We start from the raw sequence: 11,350 nt of genomic DNA, 5'->3' as shown, positions 1-11,350 counted from the left end.
GTTTTCTCCCCCCCCCCCCCCCCCCCCCAACAGTACTTTGCACAACTTTGCGACCCAGATTGATTATTTCAGGATAGCCACTCTGTACAGGAGACAGGGTTGCCATGCTATGGGATTTGAGGAACAAATGGGTAGAAAAGATCCCCAGAAGACACTTCCCCTAGAAAAAAGCCTCCTCATGTGAGCTAATCCCTGCATTGTTTTGTCTGATCAGTTCCTGGAGGACACCACTGGTATGGATGCAGGCATCAGGAACTCCTTAGTATACAGCATATTTGCAAACTACCAGATTTTCTGCCTCTTTTATATTGGCTCCAGGTAACATGAGAGCTCCGTTTTTTGCACATGCATCTTCCCTTAGCACAGAAGTATCAAATACTGACTACTGAATATTCCACATGCTCTTACTTGGGCTGAAAGTTTCAGTTACCATTAGGACTTTGGGGACCAATTTAACTGCACCAAACCTGTTTTGGTGCTTGATTCTGCAATTTCAAAAGACACGCTGCAGCTACCTAACAGTTGAACCCTTTGTACACTGACATTTTTCCACAGTGCCAGCTAAATGAATGCTTGGGAATGATATGCATCCTTCCACTCCTTTCTAGATGCGCACACATATATGCCTCAATTATCTAAATGAAATGGAGGACATGAAAGTAATTTGGAGAAGCGGGGGAGTTTTAAATGTAAATGCTATACCACAGGAGACATGACCTCATTCCAGATGAAAGGCGTTTTGTGTACAAAAATGCACAATATTCTGTTAATGCATCAGTGAAGTTCCTCAACAAGGAGTCACAAAAAAGGGAAACGGAAGAATAGAGTCTGAATCTGCAGCCATAACTCACCCTTCTGCAACATGACTCCATTCTTTGCAATAGGATCGTATCGTGACTCAAGAGCTACATAAATCATATTTTCCCCAAAGTTAGAGGAACATAATGTCTAAAGTGATATGTGGCTGTGAATGGAAATAATAACAAGCAGTGCATGCACTCACTGAGGGTTGCATGCTTCTTCTTCACCACTTCTGTCCGACTTGATTAAAAGGGCAGCCTTAATATTCCACCATCATGGATTTGTTTTGGGTTTTAATCCCCAGGATTTTGGTTTGGGAAATGGAGACCACTGGGTTCAACCAAAGGACATATGAGCGAGCTGGAAACGGAGCACAGTCTCCTGACCTAAGCACCAGACTACCTTTCCCGCTTGCAACCTGAAAGTCTGTTGATTAAATTTTGACAGGTAGACATAATCCTGCCAGATGCTGACCTGAAACCTAAGCTGTGCACCAAGGGTCTTATTTTCCAGCAACAGCATTCTTTGCTTCTGTGTCTTGTAGGGCAAGTTTCCATGCCCATCAGGCTTAGCTGCACAAAGTGCACTTTCTTATTCCAGTTTGGTGAGAGATGATGGTTTGAGGAAATGTCAAGGGAGTATGAGGTTAATATAGGAAGTTTAGGATTGCCGTAGCTCTGCATGTTGTCTGAGCTTATGACTTCATTTACTATTTAGTGCATATGTGATTGAAAGAAAGTATGCTTGAGCAGCCTTAGGTTAACAACGTTAGAGACCTTCCTTAATGTCCAAACAGAGAAAACAGGGCCTCAGTTTATAGGAAAGTTTCTGAAAGCACCTAAATGATTTGAGTACACAACTTCCTATGAGACTTGTGCTCTGAAGTCAGTGATGCTTTTGAAAATCCGGTCCTGGAGTCTAATTGGAAAAAAACATCACACGCTCCACTGCACTGAACTCCATCTATCCACCTCTGAAGGATAAAGATGCAAAAACCCCAAAACAAACTCATTCAGAGGAGCCTCTCAGTGGTCTGTGTGTACATATTTTTGTATTTACAAAGATATGTAATATTGTGTTTCCACTTTTTTGTGTACGATTAAACAGGAGCTCCATTCCCCTTCAGACAGCAGCTGCGTTTTAGAGACGGATAAAGTTATCTCTGTCTATAGTCTGTCTATCCATTTGCCCTTGGGAATCCTTTGAGATGAAGGTGCTGTATAGAGAGACGATATTATTTGGAGATTTTTCCATAATTACTGACTGAGTGGAGCCCAACTGATCTTATTTCCCCTAGTAGGCATAGCTATATTATTACAGGATGGGAAAAACCTGACAGAAATAGGTCAAATACATGTAATAAGAATGTCTATAGATAAGAAACCATCAATCCACAGTGAGAAGGCAGGACAAGCCGGCTAATTTATTGCTTAGATTTTTGACCAACATTGTGGGCTCAGAAAATGAATTGTCCGGTTGAGCGACTTCCTAGTGTTTATGTTGTAAATACCATTGTTGCATCAGGATTTGGGAATGTATGTGGGAACCACGTGTGCGCGGTCTATGAGGAATGCAAAATCATGATGAAAGTAATTCTCCATTTTGATTATGGGCTGAGTCAGTGGACGCATCTATGAGAGCAAAGCAAGGTGTTTTTCTTTCCTTTCTTCTTTCCCCTGGTGTTATCTCCACTGCTTTAGGGTTGGTTGGACTTTGCAATGCCTGCTTTTGCAATACCAGTGTTTTACCCTGGAGATTTTCCCATTGTCCCTCTCTGTTTTGTCTCCCCCTAATGATAGTAATAGATGCTGGCCCAACAGGATGGAGTGATTGCTTTCAGTAGCATTGCTGGTTAGAGATTTTAAATCACCCTGGACTTTATTTATTTATTTGTGGCCTCGCCTCTTGACTCAGAGGAGAGTTATGAAAATGATACTTGTCAGCATATTGACGAGGGTTCAGGGGCTCTTGCATCTTTCATGCAGTTTGATCCAGCTCGGCTTGTTAACACTCAGTTGCTTTTGTGATGAATTATTTAATCCTCTCCCTCGACACCAGGGTATAATAGCAACCCCCATTTCTGCTGAGATTCACAGTTCTTCCAGTTTTCCTGTGAGCCTTTCGTACCAGGTTGAAATGCAAAACGATGAGTTCTGTATCCAGGCTCTTAAAGAGACAGCAAATTCCTTTCCCCACCCCACTCCCAACCCTTGTCTTGCCTGGCTTCGTTGCGATGCTCAGCGTGGTGATTGTGTTGGCTCATGTAGTCTCTCGTTTCTCCCAGGCAGCTGAAGGTGTCAATCAGTTGCAAGGAATGCACATAATAAAGTTTGCGGCAAGCGCTAGAGAGCACTGTCCCCAGGTCCTCTGTCAGTACCAATATTGTCATTTCCAGCCTTTCACTGCTAGGTGGAGTTGCATGCAGCGAGACATTAGCTTTTGGCTGCCCTGACTCCAATTGCAGTCAGACACGAGGATCACAGAGCAAAGGATAGCTTGTCAGGGAAGAGACTTTATTCCACAAGTCAGATGTGGCAGCTCCCTTTTATATTCTGTTTCCGATGCATTTTGAACAGTTTTCAGCATACATTTTTGTAACCTTTTCCTTGTAGCTTCTTCAGTGGCTTGGTTGGGGTTTTTTGAGGGCTTTTGTTTAGTTTATGCTTCGTACAGTGAGTTTGTCGGTCACTCTGTCGTGGCATGAGTCTACACACGTCAGAGCATATCCCAGTTATTAGACATTATTAGGCATATCTTTTTTAAGAAGTGGTTCTTTTTACTCTCTGCCCTCTGTTGTTCATCTTTCATCTTCCTTGTAGCCTATGCATCATGTCTATCAAGACCATATTAGAGATTGCTTCAAGAGAAAATCTGAATACCATAGTTAAAGATGCAGCTGTGTGGAAATGAAAGCAGAGTGTTGTAGCTACAACACAGGGTCTAGAAGTTGGGAAACCTGGTTTGGTTTCTACATTCTCTACATACTCTTGAGCAAATCTTTTCTCTCTATCTGTGACACGGAGAGAGTGCTCATCTCCCTCCGACGGGCGTTGCAAGAGTTAATCTCCGAATGTCTGTAAAATGGCTGAAGTCTTAATCTGTCTGCTTATTAATATCCATAAATCACAGGGAAACTCATGTGATTAGAAAAGGAACTAGAATGATTATTAGTCATGAGACCATCATGACTGATGTTTTCACTGGAGATTAACTGAGAGCACTGGAAGGTTTAGCAAAAGAACCGCTGTCCACAGAGACCTGTTCTGAGCACACATAGTAAAATACTTCTTCGCTCCCAGGCTCATCCCTTGAGAAGTTCAGCAGTAACTCAGTGCGAACCAGATAACATCCTTTAGATCTTGATCAGGAGTACTTAACTGTGAGGCCTTGCTCCTCAGAAAATTGTGTCTTTGTTTTTAAAACTTCCTCCGGGCTCTAGACCTGTTCGTTCTCTCCAAGGTCCATGAGCACAATGGCTTCCCCGTGGGTTATGATTTTGTATGAATAGCTCATTCCTGTCAGATCCATTGTAGATGCACTGCTTGACCTCCAGGCTTGTATTTCAGTGTAAATCTGCATAACATCTTCATATTTGGGAGCCATTAAGCAGACAGTCCCCAGAAAAATGTGCCTGGGAGTATTCTGTACCCCCCCAGGCCCTTCCCTCTGAGGCCAGAGTTTGCTGCTCTTTCTGAATGGATGAACGCGTTTACAAAGTAAAGACGTGCGCACTGGATTTGATGGTGTTGGAGAGACTGGCTGCCAGCTAAGCACAGTGGGAGGAGAAGCTGAGGCCAGCCCGAAGGAGGAACGAGAGACAACCGCAGTGGATGTAGAAGTTGGCATCTGTGGCAGAGAGTCTTTTCAGCTGAACGCCAACTTTTCTGCTTCTCCTTACGAGCCTAATACCAATGTGCCGCAAGTCATGCGGTGGTTCTTTGCTACTGAAAAAATAGTCAACTCAAACACTTCAGTGTTACAAAAGAATTTGGCCAGTTTGGGACTGAGCATTCAGGAAGGGTCGGGCATTCAGGACCCCTGGCAGGGACTGCAGTTACCAGTGCTTAGGATTATAGAGTCTGTGCTGTTTGCTATAAAAAAGGTGTAAAAAAATAGGGTTTGTTTTCCTGTGATTTGGGACAGCTGTGCTTACTGGATGAACTGCACCTAAGCCCTCTTTTGGGCTTTCCAAGTGCGTCCCCTTCTCCTTGCTAGGCCTTTAGTCCTCATCTGCTACTAGGGAGGGGATCATGAGATTTTTTCTATGCTCAGACAAGGTCCAGGGCTATGGTCTTTTGTCTAGCAACAGTGATTTACCTTGGCATGTCTGATTTATGTCCAGACCCTGCCGCTGTGTTCCCATGGGGGCAGTGACAGTGGTAGCTAGTGACCAAACAGCCTCCTTAAAGCAAAATGTTGTTCATTTCAAACCAAAGGCTTTCAGAGAAAATCTGTCTTAAAAAGAATGAGACACATATTTAGCTTTACTCTAGGCTTACCATTCCCTCTCCGTGTCAGCCTGCCTCCTTGACATCTTGACAGGTGATTTCCTCTCTCTCCCCTATTAAGAAGTGTTTTTAGACTCTTTAGTGCTCTTTTAATTTCTAGGCTCCAAGATCTGTCAGAATAAGGCTTCCAACTTGTTACAGACTGAAGAGAGGCCTCTTGAAGAAGAAAAATCTCACCTCATTGTCTGTCACATACACTTGGATGTTTCTTGTCCAGGATGCTGTTGTATTACCTTCATACACAGGCTGCGCTGAATTCATGTATTAGAGACGCATAATAAGTACTTTGCTACTGCTACCCCATTATGTAATAAGTTCCCTGCACTCAGCAAGTCATATCCAATGTTCATAAAATTATTACATAGCAGTAATCAAAAAGTTACAGTATTACACATTGGTTCCATGCCTGTAACAGGGATGCCCAGATAACTTGGTAGAATAAGGCATGATCAATTAGCTAGTTAGTGCAAAGCCATAGAAGGAATGGCTTGTTAATTCTGGTGTTTGGCCCTGTGTGCTATATTAAGGTTCCCTTCTGAGAGCTGGGTGATTGTGTTTTTAATTTCATTGTACCTTGTGATAACATGAAGGTGGCCTGACTCCTTCTGGGCTTGTGTCCCTGTCAAAGTAGGTGACTAAATTACACTTCTTGAGTTTTGGGTTTGTAAAATGAAATTGGAGTTTGGAGAAGTAACTATTTTAAGTGGCTTTTTGAGGGACTCTGTGTTTTTACTGTCTCTTAAAGTCATTGATATATATATGAAGTCACTGTTTTATCCTACCTGGTTGCCCTGTAAGCCCATCTCAAAATCTAAGAGGCTTTTTTTAAAGGTACTTAAACTTAAGTCTCAAGTTCTGGTTTTTCTCATGAATTGTCATCACAAGTAACCCTGACTTAAGGTCCTGCTCTTGTGAATTTCTTTGCATGAGGAAAGGAAGGATGGAGACCAGCAGAGTAAGGACCCTGGACTTCAGAAAAGCAGACTTCGACTCACTCAGGGAAGTCATGGGCAGGATCCCCTGGGAAGCCCGTCTGAGGGGGAAGGGAGTCCAGGAGAGCTGGCTCTGCTTCAAAGAAGCCTTACTGAGTGTGCAGGAACAAACCGTCCTGATGTGCAGGAAGATGAGCAAGTATGGCAGAAGACCAGCTTGGCTTAGCAGGGAACTCTTCAGTAAACTAAATCACAAAAAGGAAGCTTATAAGAAGCAGACACTTGGACAAATAACTAGGGAAGAATATAAGAGCATTGCTCCGCCACGCAGAGATGAAGTCAGGAAGGTCAAAATGCAATTGGAGCTGCAGCTATCAAGGGATGTGTAAGGGAACAAGAAGGGTTTCTACAAGTATGTCGGTAGCAAGAGGAGGATCAGGGAAAGCACAGGTCCCTTACTGAATGGGAGAGTCAACTTTGTGACAGAGGATACAGAAAGGGCTGAAGTGCTTAATGCCTTCTTCACCTCAGTCTTCACAGGCAAGGTCAGCTCCCAGACTACTGCACCGGGCAGCAGAGCTTGGGGAGGAGGTCAGCAGCGCTCAATGGTGAAAGAACAGGTTAGGGGCTACTTAGAAAAGCTGGATGTGTGCAAGTCCATGGGGCCAAATGGGATGCACCCAAGGGTGCTGAAGGAATTGGCTGATGTGATTGCAGAGCCATGGGCCATCATCTTTAAAAACTCATGGCAATCAGGAGAGGTCCTGGATGATTGGAAAAGGGCAAACATAGTGCCCATATTTAAGAAATGGAAAAAGAAGGATCCAAGGAACTACAGACCAGTCAGCTTCACCTCAGCCCATGGAAAAAATCATGGGGCAGATCCTCGAGGAATCAATTTCTAAGCACTTGGAGGAGAAACAGGTGATTTAGGAACAATCAACATGGATTCACCAGGGGAATGTCATGCCTGACCAACTTGATTGCCTTCTGTGATGAGGTGACTGGCTCTGTGGATGCAGGGAGACCGGTGGATGTGGGATACCTTAATTTTAGCAATGCTTTTGATACGGTCTCCTACAGCATTCTCACAGGTGAGCTAAGGAAGTATGGGCTGGATGAATAGACTGTGAGGTGAATAGAAAACTGGCTGGATCATTAGGCACAGAGAGTAATAATCAATGTCTCCATATAGAGTTGGCAGCCGGTATCAAGTGCAGTACCTGAGGGGTCAGTCCTGTGGCTGGTTTTGTTCAATGTCTTCATCAACAACCTGGAAGCTGGCATAGAGCCCACTCTCAGCAAGTTTGCAGATGACACCAAGCTGGGGGGAGTAGTAAATATGCTGGAGGGTAGGGCTAGGATTCAGAGTGACCTAGACAAATTGGAGGATTGGGCCAAAAGGAATCTGATGAGGTTCAACGAAGATAAATGCAAAGTCCTGCACTTGGGACGGAACAATCCCATGCACCAGTACAGGCTGGGGGCTGACTGGCTGGTCAGCAGCTCTACAGAAAAGGACCTGGGGGTTACAGTGGACAATAAGCTGAATATGAGCCAGCAGTGTGCCCTTGTTGCCAAAAAGGCATACTGGGCTGCATTGGTACGAGTGTTGCCAGCAGATCAAGGAAAGTGATTCTTCCCCTCTATTTAGCACTGGTGAGGCCACATCTGGAGCACTGTGTCCAGTTTTGGGCCCCCGCTACAGAAAGGATGTGGACAAATTGGAGAGAGTCCAGTGTAGGGCAGTAAAAACAGTGAGGGGGCTGGGGGACATGACTTATGAGGAAAAACTGATGAAACTGGGCTTATTTAGTCCAGAGAAGAGAAGACTGAGAGGGGATTTAATAGAAAACTTCAACTACCTGAAATGGGGTTCAAAAGAAGATGGATCTGGACTGTTCCCAGTGGTGGCAGATGACAGAACAAGGAGCAGTGGTCTCAGATTGCAGCAAGGGAAGTTTAGGTTAGATATTAGGAAGAATTTTCTTACTAGGAGGGTAATAAAATGCTGGAACAGGTCACCCAGAGAGGTGGTGGAAGCTCCATCCTTGGACGTTTTCAAAACCCAGTTAGACAAAGCTTTGGCTGGGATGATCTAGTTGGGGATAGTCCTGCTTTGAGCAGGGGGTTGGACTGGATTACCTCCTGAGGTCCCTTCCAACCCTGACTTCCTATGGTTTTATGATTCTATGATACCAGAGTCTCAGTAGAGTTCCACTGCTGTAAATGGAGGTCCACATTGGTAGGTGCCTCTGCTCCAGCAGAAGAGATTGTATCATTAGGTCTTTACTTCTAAATGCAGAACAGTTGTCATGATACACAGAGGTTTCCACTCTGTGCAGTCAAGCATACAATAACTACACCAAGAAATGGTCTGATTGAATCAATGTTGATGGTGATACATGAGAGAGAGGGAGAGAGAGAGAATCTAGCTAGATTCTAGGGCTGTGCGAAATGGCACCGCTCTGTTTTGACTTGCGTTTCAACATTTCAATGGAACAGCATTTCGTTTCGATTTGAAACTGCTTTTCCATTTCGTTTAGTCGAAACAGTGATGCTGTTTCAACACCGTTTTGATGTTTCGCCCGTAGGCTATAATGGGGAAGCTCAAAAAAGCCTCTCGCATCTGACAGGCAGATCGGAGGCCCACAACCCCGGGAGGTCTGCAGGGGCTGTGCTAGTCCTCCTGGGGTTGTGGGGCCCCAATCTGCCTGCCAGATGAGGGAGCAGCAGCAGGCAGCAGCACCCTTCTTCTCTCATTCAGCAGGCAGAACAGAGGCTGCAACCCCGGGAGGGCTGTGGGGACTGTGCGATCGGGCTCAGTTCCCTTCCCCAGCCCGATCGTTCAGTTCCCCTGCCCAGCACTGCGAACGATCAGGCTGGGGAACGGAACTCAGCCGGGTTGTTTCGAAACTCCAAACGTTTCAAAATGTTTCGACTGTCCTCGCTTTGTTTTGAGGCTGTTTTGAAGCCCTTGGTTTTGTTTTGATTTCACCGTTTTGAGCTCGAAATGAGTCGAAAGATTGTCAAAATGAAAAAGCTGGTAAAATTTTGCATAGCCCTACTAGATTCCAGCCTGAGTTTGCAGCCCTGGCAGATTGATTACCTCTCTAAGGATATCTTTTTACTTGCAAACTGGATAAGTCAGGGAGAGGCAGTAAACTGGAACCCCCCCACCCTTCACATTTCAGAGCAGAGTTACACTTTGAGGTTTTAGATGCTTTTAATCAACATCCACAGCATAACTTATTGTGTTAAGAATAAGCTCATATGTAGATACTTGAAGGATCAGGACTTTACATAAATGTTTAACTTTACACCTACAGTTAGTCCCAGTGATGATTGTGGCAGTATTTGTATGGAAAAATTCTCACATGGACAAGTGTTGACAGGATGCAAAATGTCTGTGGATATTAGGCCTGTGCGAAGCGGCTAGTATTCGTTTCGGATTTGGATTCGGCCAATTCAGGGCACAGTGATTCGATTCGGTGATTTGAATCACTGTCTCAATTCGATTCAGCCAAATCTGATTCAGAGATTTGGCTGCTGCCAAATCTCCAAATCAGCTAGGCCAAGCCCATCCCGCACCCCTCTCCCAGCCCAGCAATGCCTGTCCCAGCTCCTGGCACTTGTTAAAAAAAAAGTGCCGGCTCACTGGGTGCTGCCAGGTGGGGGGCGATCCCTGCTGCCCCCTACTGCCCCATGCTGCATGGGGGGCTCTACACAAGCCCCCTGACCCCCCCCCCCATGAGTGCCCCACCCGGGCCAACTCCGGCCGTTTAAGAAAAAAAAAGAAACCAAAAAAACCCTCAGACTCGCCTCTCCTGCGGGTGGGGTTGATTCCCACTGCCCCCCACTGCTCCGCACCATGTAGGAGAACCCCCAGTGCAGTGTGGGGCCGTGGCGGGGGGCAGCAGGGATCACCCCCCTGCCTCCTGGCAGCACCCAGTGAGCACCAGGGCTTTTCTTTTAAAGTGCTGAACTGGGACAGGCGGGGGCAGCTCTGGAGGGAGAGGGGGGGAAGGGTTGGGGGGTCTGGCAGGGGTCCCCCCACTTGGTTCCCACCCCCAGCCCCCCCTTCATCCCTAGTACTTACCAGCTTGGAGTCTGGGGGCTGCCCGGGGACTGCCTGAATCATCAAAGCTCAATTTGAATTGATTCAGACCTTTAAATTAGTCCCCTGATTTGATTCGGAGATTCGGCCACCGTATAGGGTCGAATCTCCTCTGAATCGAATCACCACCTGAAGCTTTGCACAGCCCTAATGGATATGACTAGCCTGATCCACTCTTTTATTCCTTAAAGAAAACGAGAGAGAAAATACAGCTCTCTAACAGAAGAACATGTAAACTAATGCAAGGTTTAAAATACACATTATGTCTAACATCTTGGTAAAGCTCTACTTAGAAAACTGTTAAAGCTCCCAAATTATCATCTGAATAAATATTTTACTGCATTTTAATTTGCTGTGTTATGTTGTACAGTGCCCTGAGCACCTTCACTTCATAAATAAAATTATTATTATGTTGAGAAATGTTGCAATATGAAAATTAATACTTAGATGCTCAGGGACTTATAAAAATTTCAACAGTTTTTCTAATTTAGTGATAGATGTTCATAAATGCACAGATATTTCAGCTATTAGGCATTATAGGTCAACAATCTACGGAGGGAAATTTTATAGAAAATAGCTTCTCTTATTAAAAGACTATGGCATTCGGAGGTAACTGCCTCAAACACTCTAGTAACACTACCGTAGTAGTAAAGCACAAATATTTTAACATTCAAATATGACAGCGTCCTCCCATGGTAACTCCCTGATCACTGTGTTAGTTAGCATTAGAAAACTGCAGCATTTTTGTAAGAGCATTTTAAAATCTACAGAAATATCAGAACTGACTGGGGCAATTATTCTTGACAAGCATGGCGTCAAGCCCACTGACTTGTCTTGGGGCTGGAGCCTGCTTAGCTTCTTGCAGAGCTGATATGTTGAACATAGACACAGAGGTGTCTGTCTGTGAGTCTTTGTGTGGAAGGAATCCCCCTCTGAGTTCTGCATCACCTTTCTCCCAGCATAGGACACATGGTGAGAGGACAGAAAGAGTG

The sequence above is a fragment of the Alligator sinensis genome, unplaced genomic scaffold, assembly GCF_000455745.1.
Source record: "Alligator sinensis unplaced genomic scaffold, ASM45574v1 scaffold839_1, whole genome shotgun sequence".
Lineage (NCBI taxonomy): Eukaryota > Metazoa > Chordata > Crocodylia > Alligatoridae > Alligator > Alligator sinensis.
The sequence above is the reverse complement of the archived record's forward strand: the minus strand, read 5'-3'. Positions refer to the sequence as shown.